This window comes from Hyperolius riggenbachi, chromosome 5 (genome assembly GCF_040937935.1).
Source record: "Hyperolius riggenbachi isolate aHypRig1 chromosome 5, aHypRig1.pri, whole genome shotgun sequence".
Taxonomy (NCBI): Eukaryota; Metazoa; Chordata; class Amphibia; order Anura; family Hyperoliidae; genus Hyperolius; species Hyperolius riggenbachi.
The window spans coordinates 101,026,552-101,044,297 of record NC_090650.1 but is presented as its reverse complement, the minus strand read 5'-3'; the positions used below and the strand labels follow the sequence as shown (position 1 = coordinate 101,044,297).

The following is a 17,746-nucleotide window of genomic DNA, read 5'->3' as shown; positions in this document are numbered from 1 at the left end:
AGGTAGCCAGTAGGGCTGCACGATTTTAGGGAAAAGTTGAAATTGCTGTTTTTCTCTCAGAAATTGCAATTTCGATTTTCCCCGATTTTTTTAAACTCCTGCTTTTCGCACTTTGGCCGGGGGGGGGGGGGGGGCAGGGGTTGGCTCACGGTCTGCACTGCCTGGTCCGCTGTCTGTAATATCTTGCTTCTGGCCCCGCTGTGCGCGGATTGGCCAGAAGCAGTGAATATGTATAAGTGTTAATGAGCGGTGGGCGGATCCACTAGAGCGAGCGGCCGGGCACATCATACAGCATTACCTATCACTGGCTAGCGATGGAATGACGGCAGCGGTAGGCGGAGCTGTATGCTCTGTACATCTCCGCCTACCACTGCCGTCATTCCATCGCTAGCCAGTGATCGGTAATGCTGTATGATGTGCCCGGCCGCTCGCTCTAGTGGATCCGCCTCCCACTCATTAACACTTATACATATTCACTGCTCACGGTCCGCACTGCCTGTTCCGCTGTCTGTAACATCTTGCTTCTGGCCCCGCTGTGCGCAGATTGGCCAGAAGCAGTGAATATGTATAAGTGTTAATGAGCGGGGGGCGGATCCACTAGAGCGAGCGGCCGGGCACATCATACAGCATTACCTATCAGGCCTCGTTCAGACAATACGCGCTGCCGTGTGCATTTTGGCAGCGCGTATAGTGTGCGACACGCAAGAACAGTAGAAGGGCATAGACAGCCCTTCTACCGTTCCCATCATATGCGCTGCGTGGCAGCGCGATTGTGCTATCGCGTACTGCACGCATTTTTGGGAATCGCAGCGCAGATCCCATTCATTGTAATGAATGGGATCAGCAGCGCAGCGCATAGGAGCGCAGATGGCGTGCGATTGGACGCGTTGCGTTCCGATCGCACAGCCATCTGCGATAAATGATGTGAACGAGGCCTCACTGGCTAGCGATGGAATGATGGAAGCGGTAGGCGGAGATGTACAGAGCATACAGCTCCGCCTACCGCCGACGTCATTCCAGTAGTAGGTGCTCGCAGCATAAGTAGCTAGGGATAGGTGTAGCCAGTAGTAGGTGGCCGCAGCATAGGTAGCCAGGGATAGGTGTAGCCAGTAGTAGGTGCTCGCAGCATAGGTAGCTAAGGATAGGTGTAGCCAGTAGTAGGTGCTCGCAGCATAAATAGCTAGGGATAGGTGTAGCCAGTAGTAGGTGGCCGCAGCATAGGTAACCAGGGATAGGTGTAGCCAGTAGTAGGTGCTCGCAGCATAGGTAGCCAGGGATAGGTGTAGCCAGTAGTAGGTGCTCACAGCATAGGTAGCCAGGGATAGGTGTAGCCAGTAGTAGGTGCTCACAGCATAGGTAGCCAGGGATAGGTGTAGCCAGTAGTAGGTGCTCGCAGCATAGGTAGCCGGGGACAGGTGTAGCCAGTAATAGGTGCTCGCAGGATAGGTGTAGCCAGTAGTAGGTGCTTGCAGCAAAGGTAACCAGGGACAAGTGTAGCCAGTAGTAGGTGCTCGTAGGATAGGTAGCTGGGGACAGGTGTAGCCAGTAGTAGGTGCTTGCAGGATAGGTGTAGCCAGTAGTAGGTGCTTGCAGCAAAGGTAGCCAGGGACAAGTGTAGCCAGTAGTAGGTGCTCGCAGGATAGGTGTAGTCAGTAGTAGGTGCTTGCAGCAAAGGTAGCCAGGGACAAGTGTAGCCAGTAGTAGTTGCTCGCAGGATAGGTGTAGCCAGTAGTAGGTGCTCGCAGCATAGGTAGCCAGGGACAAGTGTAGCCAGTAGTAGGTGCTCGCAAGATAGGTGTAGCCAGTAGTAGGTGCTCGCAGCATAGGTAGCCAGGGACAGGTGTAGCCAGTAGTAGGTGCTCAAAGCATAGGTAGCCAGGGAAAGGTGTAGCCAGTAGTAGGTGCTCGCAGCAATGGTAGCCAGGGATAAGTGTAGCCAGTAGTAGGTGGCCGCAGCATACGTAGCTAGGGATAGGTGTAGCCAGTAGTAGTTGCTCGCAGTATAGGTAGCTAGGGATGGGTGTAGCCAGTAGTAGGTGCTCGCAGCAGAGGTAGCCAGGGATAGGTGTAGCCAGTAGTAGGTGCTCGCAGCACAGGTAGCCAGGGATAGGTGTAGCCAGTAGTAGGTACTCGCCGCATAGGTGTAGCCAGTAGTAGGTGCTCGCAGCATAGGTAGCCAGGGACAGCTGTAGCCAGTAGTAGGTGCTCGCAGGATAGGTGTAGGCAGAAGTAGGTGCTCGCAGGATAGGTGTAGCTAGTAGTAGGTGCTTGCAACAAAAGTAGCCAGGGATAGGTGTAGCCAGTAGTAGGTGATCGCAGCATAGGTAGCCAGGGATAGGTGTAGCCAGTAGTGGGTGCTCGCAGCAAAGGTAGCCAGGGATAGGTGTAGCCAGTAGTAGGTGCTCGCAACAAAGGTAGCCAGGGATAGGTGTAGCCAGTAGTAGGTGCTCGCAGCATAGGTAGCCAGGGATAGGTGTAGCCAGTAGTGGGTGCTCGCAGCAAAGGTAGCCAGGGATAGGTGTAGCCAGTAGTAGGTGCTCGCAGCAAAGGTAGCCAGGGATAGGTGTAGCCAGTAGTAGATGCTCGCAGCATTGGTAGCCAGGGATAGGTGTAGCCAGTAGTAGGTGCTCGCAGCATAGGTAGCCGGGGACAGGTGTAGCCAGTAATAGGTGCTCGCAGGATAGGTGTAGCCAGTAGTAGGTGCTCGCAGCAAAGGTAGCCAGGGATAGGTGTAGCCAGTAGTAGGTGCTCGCAGCATTGGTAGCCAGGGATAGGTGTAGCCAGTAGTAGGTGCTCGCAGCATAGGTAGCCAGGGACAGGTGTAGCCAGTAGTAGGTGCTCGCAGGATAGGTGTAGCCAGTAGTAGGTGCTCGCAGCATAGGTAGCCAGGGACAGGTGTAGCCAGTAGTAGGTGCTCGCAGGATAGGTGTAGCCAGTAGTAGGTGCTCGCAGCAAAGGTAGCCAGAGATAGGTGTATCCAGTAGTAGGTGCTCGCAGCATAGGTAGCTAGGGATAGGTGTAGCCAGTAGTAGGTGCTCGCAGCATAGGTAGCTAGGGATAGGTGTAGCCAGTAGTAGGTGCTCGCAGCATAGGTAGCTAGGGATAGGTGTAGCCAGTAGTAGGTGCTCGCAGCAAAGGTAGCCAGGGGAGTACATTAGAAATCGGCGCCGATAGACTTGGGCGCAGGATACAGCCGGTATATGGCTGATCCTGCTTCTGCACAAGTCCGGCCCGTTTTAATTACTATTCCCCCTCCAGGCCGCCATGGATAGTGGGGGAATGAAATAATTCGGCTTCCAGCGATTGCTGGAGGCTGAATTATTGTGTTTTTTAAGCGACCTCGACTCCGTCTTCAGACGGAGCCAACGTTACTCACTGAGCGCTGCAATAGGAATGATTCCTATTGCAGTTTATGGAGGTGCCGACTGCGCCCAAATCTAGCAGCACTGAAAAGCACTGCTCCGTAGCCAGGGATAGGTGTAGCCAGTAGTAGGTGCTCACAGCAAAAGGTAGCCAGGGATAGGTGTAGCCAGTAGTAGGTGCTCGCAGTATAGGTAGCTAGTGATAGGTGTAGCCAGTAGTAGGTGCTCGCAGCATAGGTAGCCAGAGATAGGTGTAGCCAGTAGTAGGTGCTCGCAGCATAGGTGTAGCTAGTAGTAGGTGCTTGCAGCAAAGGTAGCCAGAGATAGGTGTAGCCAGTAGTAGGTGCTCGCAGAATAGGTAGCCAAGGAGAGGTGTAGCCAGTAGTAGGTGCTCGAAGCATAGGTAGCCAGGGATAGGTGTAGCCAGTGGTAGGTGCTTGCAGCATAGGTAGCCAGGGATAGGTGTAGCCAGTAGTAGGTGCTTGCAGCAAAGGTAGACAGGGATAGGTGTAGCCAGTTGTAGGTGCTCGCATCATAGGTAGCCAGGGATAGGTGTAGCCAGTAGTAGGTGCTCGCCGCAAAGGTAGCAAGGGATAGGTGTAGCCAGTGGTAGGTGCTCGCAGCATAGGTAGCCAGGGATAGGTGTAGCCAGTAGTAGGTGCTCGCAGCATCAGTAGCCAGGGATAGGTGTAGCCAGTAGTAGGTGCTCGCAGCAAAGGTAGCCAGGGATAGGTGTAGCCAGTAGTAGGTGCTCGCAGCATAGGTAGCCAGGGATAGGTGTAGCCAGTTGTAGGTGCTCGCAGCATAGGTAGCCAGGGATAGGTGTAGCCAGTAGTAGGTGCTCGCAGCATAGGCAGCCAGGGATAGGTGTAGCCAGTAGTAGGTGCTCGCAACATAGGTAGCCAGGGATAGGTGTAGCCAGTTGTAGGTGCTCGCATCATAGGTAGCCAGGGATAAGTGTAGCCAGTAGTAGGTGCTCGCAGCAAAGGTAGCCAGGGATAGGTGTAGCCAGTAGTAGGTGCTCACAGTATAGGTAGCCAGGGATGGGTGCAGCCAGTAGTAGGTGCTCGCAGCATAGGTAGCCAGGGATAGAAGTAGCCAGGGATAGGTGTAGCCAGGGATAGGTGTAGCCAGGGATAGGTGGCCGCAGCACAGAGAGTCGGGGGGAGGAAGAGAGGAAGCAGCAGCAGGGATACTCACTTGCCAGCAGCAAGGTCCTTCAACGATGTACGGGCTTCATTCTACTTCCTGTTCTTGCATCATCTTGTAATAGCACCCAGGGAAATGTGATGAAAGAACAGGAAGTACAATGAAGCTAGTATATCGTTCAGGACGGAGCTGGCTGCCTGCAAGTGAGTATTTGTATCCCTGCCGCTGTTCGTGCGCTCACCGCATCCCCGCCGCTACGTCACACCGCTACCCCCTATGTACCACCTATGTATTAACCACTTCCCAACTGAGGTGTTTTACCCCTTGACCACCAGAGCAATTTTCACCTTTCAGCGCTCCTTCCATTCATTCGGCTATAAACTTTATCATTACTTATCACAATGAAATGAACTATATCTTGTTTTTTTCGCCACCAATTAGGCTTTCTTTAGGTGGGACACTATGCCAAGATTTATTTTATTCTAAATGTGTTTAATGGGAAAATAGGAAAAAATGTGGGAAATTTTTTTATTATTTTTCAGTTTTCGGCCTTTATAGTTTTTAAATAATGCATGCTACTGTAATTAAAACCCATGAAATGTATTTGCCCATTTGTCCCGGTTATAAAACCGTTTAAATTATGTCCCTATCACAATGTTTGGCGCCAATATTTTAATTAGAAATAAAGATGCATTTTTTTCAGTTTTGCGTCCATCCCTAATTACAAGCCCATAGTTTATAAAGTAACAGTGTTATACCCTCTTGACAAATATTTAAAAAGTTCAGTCCCCAAGGTAACTATGTTTTTTTTTTAATTGTAATTTTTTTTTTTTTAATTAAAAAAAAAAAATTGGGGAGTGTGGGAGGTAAGGAGTTTTTTGTGTAAAACTAATTTATTTGTATGTGAAAAATGCTTTAGGGTGTAGTTTTACTATTTGGCCACAAGATAGCAACAGTAACTTTTTGTTTAATGCGACCTGCAAACGTCCTTCCGGACTCTTGCAGGAAGTACTGGGAGGCTGGGAAAGTTGGGTTTTTTTTTCACAATGATCGCGCTGCTTATCGGAGAAGCAGTGGATCATTGCGGGGCTTAGATCAATGAACGGGAACGGATTTTCCCGTTCATTGATCTCCGGGCGAGCGGCCGGCGGCGTGTTTACAAGCGGGAGTGCGCGCTACAGCGAGCGGGAGCACGGGCAGTGGCGGGAGCGCGGAAAGTACAGATTTCTCCGTCCCTGGTGGTGAAAAGATGGAAAAAGGGACACAGAAATCCGTACGCGTGGGGGGTGGTTAAAATGTTAGTTGACTCCTGAGTGAGAAAAGAGGTTGGATGCGAGATATGTTTTTGAGTCGGAGATGACAGGAGCTGGTTAGGGAGTGAATGTGAGGAATACAAGAGAGAGAAGTCAAATATTACCCCTAAGCACTATGCTTTGGGAACTGAAGTTAAGAGGGTGATATTAACATTTATTGTTATATCAGGCAGAGATGGTAAAAAAATATGAATAGTTCTGTTTTACTCATGTTACGTTTAAAGAAGCATGAGGTCATGAGAGAGGATATAGCAGACAAGCAGGAACACATGCGAGGAGGGAGTTAAGGTCAGGGGCCGAGAGGTACAGTTGTGTATCATCTGCATATAAGTGGTATTGAAACCCAAATGAGCTGATTAAGTTGCCAAGGCTGTGCATGTAGATGGAAAAGAGAAGGTGGGAGGGTGGCCAAGGACAAAGCCTTGAGGCACCCCCACAGACAACTGATGTGGACAAGAGATCTAATCTGAGTAAGACACTATGAAAAACCTTCCAGAGAGATAGGAAGATATCCAGGAGAAAGCGAGGCATTTATGCCTACAAAAAATGAAAGTATCTGTAGGCTTAAGTTGTGGTCGACAGTATTAAATGCTGATGACGGATCAAGCATGATAAGTATAGAATAAGGACCTCTGGATTTAGCTGTAAGAAGATCATTGGCCATTTTAGTAAGAGCGGTTTCTGTGGAGTGGTTACAGTGAAAGCCAGACTGGAACTGATCAAGCAGGGATTCGGCAGATAAACAATAACTTAGTTCAGCAGGTACTTGGATGTGAATGGGAGATGTAACACATGGCAGTAGTTGGCAAGTGTGGTGGGATCTAGAGATTTTTTTTTGTAAGTAGTGGTGTCACAATAGCCTTTTTGAGTGATTAGCTACATGCTTGTTTCTTGTGTTATTTAGACACTGCTGCAGCCAAATAGGTCAGCAGGGCTGCTAGGCAACTGGTATCGTTTAAAATGAAATAATTATGGCAGTCTCCATATTCTTCTCACTTCAGTTGTCCTTTAAATAGGGCGGAAAACTAAGCTGGCCGCACACTATTCAATTATCACTCGATTTTTTGTTTTTAGATATTAGGATCAGGGATATACGAACAACCAGCAAGAACCTCAAGTTGCACAAATGGAGAGAGAGAAGATGAAGGCTCCTGTTTTGTCAAAGGGGCTACAGAGCAGCCCCCCCTAGGTAAGTGAAGGACTGCTTTATCTCTCCTCCCTCCCCACAAACACACCCCCACACCACGCACCTCCCTTAGGGGGAAGTTAGTTTGTCAATATTTTTTCAAATGCTGCTCAGGTCACTTTGACCCGAAAAGATAAGGAAATTTCAGGAGGAGAAAACCTTGCACTTACCAGAGAGGGAGATGTTGGGGAAATAAAAAAAAGAAGAAGAAAACTTTATTATATTCTATTTCTACTACAATGATAAAATGCATGAAACATCTAACTAATCACCATTCTACTGACAAGGGTAACCAGATAGCTCATGGTGACCCAGAACTACTAGTAAAGTATAAGACTTAAAGAGACAGCCACAAAAATCAAATTCCGATTACCCACTGCACTGTCTTCATTATTCAGCCTGGAACCTCATCCTGCTTTGCAAGCACTCCAATCTATTCAGAAATGTTTCTGCTGTAATAAATCCTATCTCAGTCAGCCTGGCTTTATTTTTTTCATCGCCAACGAGAGGGAAGCTTGTCATCACCCCTCCCACAGTCCTGCTCCATACTGATTGGCTAAGCGCAGTTCAGTGTGAAGCTGCTGAAATCCGATCTTGCTATGCTGAAATGTTTACAAAGCAAGCTAGCTATGACAGTGCAGATCCTAAGAGGGAAAAAAGGAAGGGAGGAAATGACATCAGGATTGGCTTCAGAGAAGGAATCAAGATGGCAAATGCCAGGAACAGAATTCTCTTTATTTACTATATAAAATTCACTGAAATCAAAATGTCAACAGTACAATGCATCGGTTATGTAAGTAGTTATCTACTTTTATATGTGTTTTTTTTTTCCTGGCTGACACTGCTGCTTTAAAACAGAGGGTACGGTATTTGCATTCATTCAGCTTTAAAGGATATCCAAGTCGTAATTAAAGAGTATGCTTTTATAAAGAGTGTGCTTTTACACACCTAGGGGGTTCTTCTAGCCTTGCAGTCTTATAGGTCCCTCACTGTCCTCCCGGTCCACTTTGTTGATTAGCCATGCAGCTGGACAAGTCGCACACAACTGCAAATGCGCTGACCTGGAGGCACACTTCCATGATCACGCCTCCGTGGCTGGGAGAATTCTGCACAAGCCCAGTTACGAGTCTTAACGAACTACGCAGAACACGCCCTCTCACAGGAGCGTGATCAAGGAGGCGCGCTGTTGAGTCAGCACAAGGGCAGTAGTGCCTGACAGTGACGTGTCATGGACTTTAGTGCGCAACATAGCATATCAACCAAGCAGCCCAGGAAGACAGCGAAGAAGCAAACACTATGGGGGCTGGAAGAAGTTCCAAGTAAAAATATACACTCTTTAATTAGGGTATCTTTTAAGTGAGGAACTGTGGTTTCCCATGATGCATCACTTTCAAAAACATCATGGGAAACCACAGTTGCTCAATTAAAGAGTCTGAAGGCATAAAAACTACCACTTTTTATGGCCCGTTTTCTTAAGCATTAAGATCAAAGCTGATTCACATATTTATCCTCCCAAAAAACCCTGGAGCACAATTCTGCGATCACTTCTTGGTAGAGGCAGAGCTCTGCGCAGTAGCTCTGCCTCTGCTCCAGTCAATCTCCACCGCCCTCCGCCTCTCCCCGCCCATCTCAGTCTTCTTTCACTGAGAGGGGCGGGGAGAGGCGGAGATTGACTGGACTGGAGGCAGAGCTACAGTGCAAAGCTCTGCCTCCCCAGGCAGCAAAATCTACGACCTGGAAAATCGTGGAATTTTGCCCCAGGATTGTGGCGGGATAAAAATCTTGTTCTGCCATGAGGATGCAGCGGATCAGCTTTAATCTTAGCTAATAAAAAGAGGTAATTTAAATGGCTTCAGACTCTCTGAGTTCATATTACCAAACGCAGATAACCACGCAATCGGAACGCAACACGTACGAACGCACGCCATCTGCGTTTGCGTGCATTTCGGGAAAAATGTGTGCAGCATGCGTTCACGGACTGCACTGGTCTGGAACGCATGCAGTGTGAACATCAGACAGTGCAGTCTACGCACTTTCTAATGTTGTGCATGTCTGCCTCCTGCATGCGTTGCCGAAATCTGGACGGCAACACGTGCTATGTGAACGGGGCCTAAAGCTGAATTATCACAAATACCTTCCATTTAAAAAAAAATGCTTAAATTATATTCAGTATCCCACCAAGAGTACTACTTCCACCTTCTGGTCTTTCCAGTCAGAATATGAGGATTCCCACTGGTGACGTCACTAGAGCAGCACATAAACTATTCCCTGACACACAGAAGGACGTCCACAGATCACAGGTGCGTCTACCAGACACCTGCAATGCCAGCCCCGCCCTCCACACAGCGTGGAAAGCTTCTGGGTGTAGCTAGCCGTGACGCAGTGAAAGGCACGCCCCCTCCAGACTAAACTACGCCAGAGAGGCCTGTAGTGACCTTCCTGACCTGGTCACAGCAAGCGGATAGCCTTCCCCATTCCCAATAACAGTCAGCAGCACACAGGCCAGGACACTCGCCACACTCCGCTCACTACACGTACGCTGGCCGCAGCGAGCTCTCGTTACCGTCTGCCTATCACACGTTACCTGGTGAGGACGGCGGGGGAAGCCTGGAGCGAGACACCGTACTGAGCGGAGCTCCGGTAACCTGCTGTCTTCTCGTCTGTTCCCACAGCTCAGTGCTTCCGCGTGTCACGCAGGACCGATTGTTTTCTTTCCACTACACGTCAGTGTTCGTCACTTCCGCAACCTGCAGGGGTTGGGGGAGTCTGATGATTCTGTGATCAGCTGACTGAGGAATTTCTGTATGATGACGCGGATCTCAGGCAGTGCGCATACCAGAGTCTCTCTGCAGCACTGCTTTCCTACAAAAAAAAAAGGAATTACACATACACACAGGCCTACTGTTTCACTCATGCTTCCTCCCTCTAGTTCAGCTTGTATAGCAGTCAGACACTGTAGTGACCTGTTCCACACACAAGCTGATTGGTTGCAAGAAAGTTGATTGCAAGGAAGAATTGTAGATAATATTTAGCTGGAATAAAAAAAAAAAAGTTAAATACCTGGGTAGAGGGAAGCCTCAGGATAGTCCACAGATTTCCCTGATACTCTTACGCTACCCTGTTCCTGTGCTGAGACCTTTGGAAAATCTTTAACATTAATATAAAGTATTGCTCATGGCTGTGCTCCCCTCAATTTACGAACATGGCCCCACTGTGCAGGTGTAAAGTATGGTCTGCGCAATAGCAAGAAGCTGCTCATGCACAGCTTTTTCCTTTGTGAACGAGTGGCTACTGCGCAGGCGACAGCTGTTAAAACAGCGCATTACGGCTATAGCTGCGCTCACTGAGTAATGGGCACCGTCAAAAGACGGAGCTCAAATTACTTTTAAAACACTGTAAGCAATATCTGGAAGCAGAATTACATAAATCCCCACCATCCATGGTGACCTGGAGGGGGAATATTAATTAACGCCACCGGGACTTGTGCAGGAGCTGGGAAAGCTATATATCGGCTGTATCCTGCACCCAAATCTCCCGGCAGCATATTCATAGGTATGCCAGCGTAGGTGCAAACCCTAATGGTGCTTACAGTGTGGCCGTGCTTGTCCATGGAGGGAAGCCCAGTCAAGAAAAAGAGGAGGGTGAGGAGTTGTTGATGAGGGTCAGAAAAGCCTCTTGAGCATCTAAGGGCTTACCTCTACAGAGATGAACATCTAACTGTAAGGGCCCTTTCCCACTAGCTAACGCAGGCATGAACACGATTTTGTAAACACATTACAACGCACAGCATGACGGCTGCACTTCGATGCGTATCAGAGGCTCTAGTTCTAATTCACCCAAGGGGAAATCTCTTACGTTGTTACACCATAACGCTTTGGAACGCTTTAACTAATGTGAACAATAACATGAAAGGCAATAGACTTTTTTTTTTTTTTTAATAATCGCTATAGATTGGCTTTAAAACAAACTTCTCAGCCACGCTATAGTGACCAATCAGAGCCCACGGTGCCCAATCACAACTCTCATTTCAAAACACCAGGGACATCCAGCAGCCTATCCTGGGCCTGGTCTTAAAGAGGAACTATAGGGAAAATAACAATTAATTTTCATTTTTTTTACGATGTTTATAGATCATTTACTCAGTTTCCCCATTGTAAAATCTTTCTCCCTGATTTACATTCTGAAATTTATCACAGGTGGTCACATCTTTACTGCTGGCAGGTGATGTCTGTACATAGAACTCTCAGTAATGAACATTCCGCAAAGGGAAACTTTGCAAACTGTATGCTTGGCAGTTGGAAATAGCCCTTATTTCTTACAATGCACCAGGGTTCACATAAATGAAACTGTACCTGTTTTTCTCTTTTTTCACCTTATCTATGTTACATTTTTAAGCTCCCAAAGAGCAAAAATATAATTAAGGTAAGAAAAGTAATATTGAAATGAAGTTATCGTAATCAGGAACAACTTACTTTCAGTGATTATTTTGCTTGTAAATGTGCTGAAAGGTTATTTTTTAGTCATTTATGAGAAGTTTTGTGAATAGAGCCCATTATCAGCCATACAGATGTCCTTGATGATCTATTGGAGAAAAGTAAAGATTTCTCATGAGAAAGAAGGTATCGGTTATTGATTGAGGTTAAGTTCAATCCAAGGTTAAAGTTCCACTTTAAAAATTCTGTACAATAATTCTAAAGGCATACTACTGGGATACTGCTTATTATCAATGTTGCATATCTGTACAATAAAACATAAAAAGCAGGTGTATATAAGACCAATTAGGGGCCACGGAGTCATCCTCAAGATTCACAAACCCAGAAGGGAGGACATCCAGCCACCAATCAGTGGCCCAGTGCACTCTGGCTGTAGCTACTGGATTATCTGTATAGCAGTCTGTCGGATGGTGTATGTGCACCCGGTTGGTGGGATGCCTGCTTTTCCTTGTACTTATCTGGCTCTGGACCAATAGATAATTATGTACAGTGAGGCCTGATGAAGGGTTGTGTATACCCGAAACGAACATGTGTCGTCGCCAATAGAAATGTATTTTTGCTAAACACCATCAGAAAATTAAGCATTCTTAACTTCGTCGAGCCAGATGATTATTTTCTGTAGTCTTATGGAAATATTTGATGAGCTTTTGAGTGGAAAAGGAAGTTCTTTGGATAAGTGTTTTTTATGACAAGTTGATCTTTTGTCCTTTTTTGAATAAAGTTGTATAGTATATGTTTTTTGCAAGACTCTTGTGTGCCATGATACTTTTTGTGATAATTGCAGTGGTTTGCAAAAGTATTCGGCCCCCTTGAAGTTTTCCACATTTTGTCATAGTACTGCCACAAACACGAATCAATTTTATTGGAATTCCTTGTGAAAGACCAGTACAAAGTGGTGTACATGTGAGAAGTGGAACGAAAATCATACATGATTCCAAACATTTTTTACAAATAAATAACTGCAAAGTGGGATGTGCGTAATTATTCAGCCCCCTTTGGTCTGAGTGCAGTCAGTTGCCCATAGACATTGCCTGATGAGTGCTAATGACTAAATAGAGTGCACCTGTGTGTAATCTAATGTCAGTACAAATACAGCTGCTCTGTGACGGAATATTGAATATTGGGAGCAACAACACCATGAAGTCCAAAGAACACACCAGACAGGTCAGGGATAAAGTTATTGAGAAATTTAAAGCAGGCTTAGGCTACAAAAAGATTTCCAAAGCCTTGAACATCCCATGAAGCACTGTTCAAGCGATCATTCAGAAATTGAAGGAGTATGGTAAACTTACCAAGACAAGGCCGTCCACCTAAACTCACAGGCCGAACAAGGATAGCGCTGATCAGAAATGAAGTCAAGAGGCCCATGGTGACTCTGGATGAGCTGCAGAGATCTACAGCTCAGGTGGGAGACTCTGTCCATAGGACAACTATTAAGGTGCGTACACACATGCGACTATAGTCGTTTGTAACGATCGTTCCCCGATCTTTACCAACGACGATCGTTACAAAAAACGAACCACCGACTATTAAGGCAAACGACGAACGAGCCAAATCGCTACAAAAGAAAGTTCTGTCTCGGCGGATTTTAACCAACGACGATCGTTTGCAAAAGTAGTACATCGTTGGAAACGATCGTTCGTACTAGGCTTGACATGCGCATTTCACTATTTCTCCGTGGAACTTCTCATTTTTATGCGCAGGCGCAATAGTTGCTTTCTGTGATGTAACGTTCGTTCTAACGATCAGATCGTTACACACATTTTAAAACTATCTTTACTTAGGTCGTTCTTTCATCAATTAAAAGTTCGTTCGTCGTTCTTAACGAACGATCGTTGTCGCATGTGTGTACGTAGCATTAGTCATGCACTGTACAAAGTTGGCCTTTATGGAAGAGTGGCAAGAAGAAAGCCATTGTTAACAGAAAGCATAAGAGGTCCCGTTTGCAGTTTGCCACAAGCCATGTGGGGGACACAGCAAACATGTGGAAGAAGGTGCTCTGGTCAGATGAGACCAAAATGGAACTTTTTAGCCAAAATGCAAAACTCTATGTGTGGTGGAAAACTAACACTGCACATCACTCTGAACATACCATCCCCACTGTCAAATATGGTGGTGGCAGCATCATGCTCTGGGGGTGCATCTCTTCAGCAGGGACAGGGAAGCTGGTCAGAGTTGATGGGAAGATGGATGGAGCCAAATACAGGGCAAACCTGGAAGAAAACCTCTTGGAGACTGCAAAAGACTTGAGACTGTGGCGGAGGTTCACTTTCCAGCAGGACAATGACCCTAAACATAAAGCCAGGGCAACAATGGAATGGTTTAAAATAAAACATATCCATGTGTTAGAATGGCCCAGTCAAAGTCCAGATCTAAATCCAATCGAGAATTTGTGGCAAGATCTGAAAACTGCTGTTCACAAATGCTGTCCATCTAATCTGACTGAGCTGGAGCTGTTTTGCAAAGAAGAATGGGCAAGGATTTCAGTCTCTAGATGTGCAATGCTGGTAGAAACATACCCTAAAAGACTGGCAGCTGTAATTGTAGCAAAAGTATTGACTCAGGGGGCTGAATAATTACGCACACCCCACCGTCCAGTTATTTATTTATTTTTTTTAAATGTTTGGAATCATGTATGATTTTCGTTCCACTTTTCATGTGTACTCCACTTTGTATTGGTCTTTCACGTGGAATTCCAATAAATTCGATTCATGTTTGTGGCAGTAACATATATAAAAAAATGTGGAAAACTTTAAGGGGGTCGAATACTCTTGCAAACCACTGTATGTCCTTCCAATAATTAAGCATTAGATGACATGAGTAGTGGATTACCCAACTAAGGACATTACGGTTTGTATCTCTTTTTCCTGAAAAAGTGCAATCCCAATTACATGCTAACCAGTTTCATGCAGGACAGACTAAATAGTTAATTGGGCTGCAGTAAAGAGGAGATTCCAGTTACCTTGCCAACAAAAACAGAACAGAGTTAATACAACCAGTAAAAGTATGATGCCTCATTCAGTCACTACTCCTGCTACAACAGAGTAACCAAACAGCTCAGGGTGACCCAAACTACTTGGAATGTATACTGTAGGGGGGATAAAAGAGACCAAAAAGCCCTCCTACTAAAAAAAAAAGTAAAGCTTGGTGTATTTGCCTTCTTAAAATAGAAGGAAATCTGCAATAATTCAGCTATAAGTGAACATTTGTGGTTATCCACAATGCACTACTACTGAATACGCAAATTATCCCTTTTCGCCCTTGGTAAGCCAAGCAAGCATCCAGAGCCGCTGGTGTATAGCAAGCCTATAGCTTTAAATTTTACACAGCCATATCAAACCCACATGTAGACAGCCTGTTTCAGACTTTTGGTCCTCATCAGTACATGGCAGGGATTGATAAGGCTGTATGATATAGAGTTGGACCAGTACAACAGAGTAACCAAGCAGCTCAGGACCTGCTACAAGACCTTCTTCATGCACAAGTGTGGCTGTGCTGCACTCGTATGAGCACAATAGCTTAGCGATCTGACAAGCTTTTGTCTGATTTCTTTCATGGGGGTCCAACAGTGGGGGCCAGGAGAATGTGGAAATTTTCTGCAGGATTCAGAGGCTTCCTTCTTCTTAGGTAGGTATCTGTTTTTTTTTTTTACATTATGTTCACCTTGAGTACACTTTATTATTATTGAAAATCTGTGGATGGATGTATTTATTGCAATCCACCAATGGTTACTATCCTGTTTTACTGAGCTTCAGGGCCCTTTCACACTGGCAAGGTGCAGTGTGGCATTTTACCGCAGCCTACCGCTAGACCAATGAAAGTCTATGGGGTAGTTCACATTGGATGCAGAGGGATGTGCTGCCCCGGAAGTACCTTCACTATTGTGTTTGCCTACCTATGTTATTGTGCGGTGATGCACGGTGGAGCGGAAGTCATGTAAGTCTATGGCGATGCACAAAATGACCGCCACAAGTTTTCTGCATCGCGCATGCTTGCTGATAAGGGGTAAATGTCTGCTGTGAGTTTAGGTTCGCTTTAAACAATACCAGTTGCCTGGCAGGACTGCTGATCATTCTGGCACCAGTAGTGTCGGTGTCACATACCTGAAACAAGCATACTGCTAATCTTATCACGTTTTTGTCAGAAACCTCTGATCTGCATGTGTGTTCAGGGTTTATGAATTTTCCCGCTTCACTCTGACACAAAAAAAAAAAAACGGTCCGTTTAGTGTAACTAAATGGACTGGATCCTAATGGAGGTGAGTGGATCCTATGTTAATTAATAGGATCCATTCACATTGCTCTGTTAAAACGGATCCATTGTTTACGTTCTGACGAACACTGAAGTTAAGGGAAGTTTGAGGTTGGAGCGATTTTTCTGGATTTGCGAACGTGTCGATGCAGAAAAACAGAACAGAGGGTCACAGGTGTAAAACTGATCTGTTTGAATGGAGGAAGGGCTCCGCCCAAAACATGTAGTGTGTGTCCACTGAAGTTCCAATACAGTTTGTTGCTGCATACAGCTTTCTGAGTGCCTTGTCCTTTCTTTTGATTTTGTTGCCTGGATTCACAGGGGTGGTGTACCTGTGTTACTGTGTATCTGTGTTTTTTGAAAGGAAATAAATATGTCTGCTTCCATAAGTCTCTCATCTCAGGGTTCTATTTATCTCCAGTGTTCTTTGCTTTTGCCTTGATATAGTGTATCTGAGCTGCAAATTGCGCAGGGGCAGAAAAGGCTGTTTTTAACATATTTTTAAACCTGATTATAAGATGGGGAAAAGCAAATAGTAATTGACAATACTGTAGAGAGTGTCTTTAGGCCACCATGATTTTTATATGTTCAGTAGTCATAAGATTCGATCATGTAGTCATCAGATTTGATCCATCTGCTGGGAATCGATTCCTCAAAATGTCAGATCGATCAATTTTGACTAGAAATCGTTCAAAAGTATCAATCGGAAAGGATACTGTCAGAACGGAAATATATCAGTTGCTGTCAGTTATAACTGAAAGGACAACTGAGGTGCAAAGTAATGTCCATGTTTCCCTATGGCTCAAGTAGACGATATTACAGTTTAACAGTGTGCTGACCAGGAAGCTTTTAGGGGGTAATGGCCATTTTCAAAATGGCGGACGGAAAATTCCATTGATCACAGTGGACAAACAGGATGCAGGAGAGGAGAAAGAGATTGAGGAGTAGACAACACGGGAGGTGAGTATGACTTGTGTATGTTTATTTTGACTTTTAATTTTCAGTTCAGGATTGCTTTAAGCATTGTACACATGCTAGACAGAATTCAGCCGAAGCAGCTGTTCGGGGCCATCTTGATAAGACTCTACCGTGGATAAAGGTGACCCACAAGTTCACATAAAGATCGAAGGCTTTGCTCAGCTGCACACACCTACCACTGGAAGCCAAGCCATCATGCACTGCATCAGCATTCCTCCTCACCTCCCCATAGCTACAATACGCGTCACTTGCATGCATGGGGCAGCACGGTGGCATAGTGGTTAGCGCTCTTGCCTTGCATCGCTGGGTCCCCGGTTCAAATCCCAGCCAGGTCAACATCTGCAAGGAGTTTGTATGTTCTCCCTGTGTCTGTGTGGGTTTCCTCCGTGCACTCCGTTTCCTCCCACATCCCCAAAACATACAGATAAGTTAATTGGCTTCCCCCGAAATTGGCCCTAGACTACAGTACATACACTATAATAATAATCCGAACATTTGTATAGCGCTTTTCTCCTGATGGACTCAAAGCACTCAAGAGCTGCAGCCACTGGGACGCGCTCAAGAGGCCCCCTGCAGTGTTACACAATATATACATATGACTATGGTAGGGACTAGATTGTGAGCTCCTTTGAGGGACAGTTAGTGACAAGACTATATATACTGTACTCTGTACAGCGCTGCGGAAGATGTAGGCGCTGTATAAATACTAAATAATAATAATACAGATGGGGTAATTAGTGTCTCAGCTACATGGAAATCACCTAAATGAGACCCGAATTACCCCACCTGTGCATAGGTGAGGTTGCGTACAAAACATGCACCACTGGGGAGTCACAAGGACAGGTTTGAGAAACACTGGATTAGAGCATGCGACAAAAAACTACACATAGGTGACCAATAGTGATGGTCATGTCTAGGAGAACTCATGGAGAAGCATGTGATCAGTTTGGTCAGGTTATAGATATGTACCTCTAATATGTCTCTGATTTGCTAGTCACAATGTGATGATCATAA

At 45.9% G+C, this 17,746-nt stretch overlaps 1 protein-coding gene across 3 annotated transcripts in view; it reads right to left on the bottom strand.

The window, feature by feature from the left end:
• Positions 1 to 9,764, bottom strand: part of TAX1BP1 (Tax1 binding protein 1) — a 150,303-nt gene extending 140,539 nt beyond the window's left edge. For all 3 annotated transcript variants that reach the window (XM_068236056.1, XM_068236057.1, XM_068236058.1), the window contains exon 1: positions 9,595 to 9,764. The gene's annotated coding sequence lies outside the window, so the exon portion shown is untranslated. The remainder of the gene's footprint in view (positions 1 to 9,594) is intronic.
• Positions 9,765 to 17,746: the final 7,982 nt, after the last annotated feature.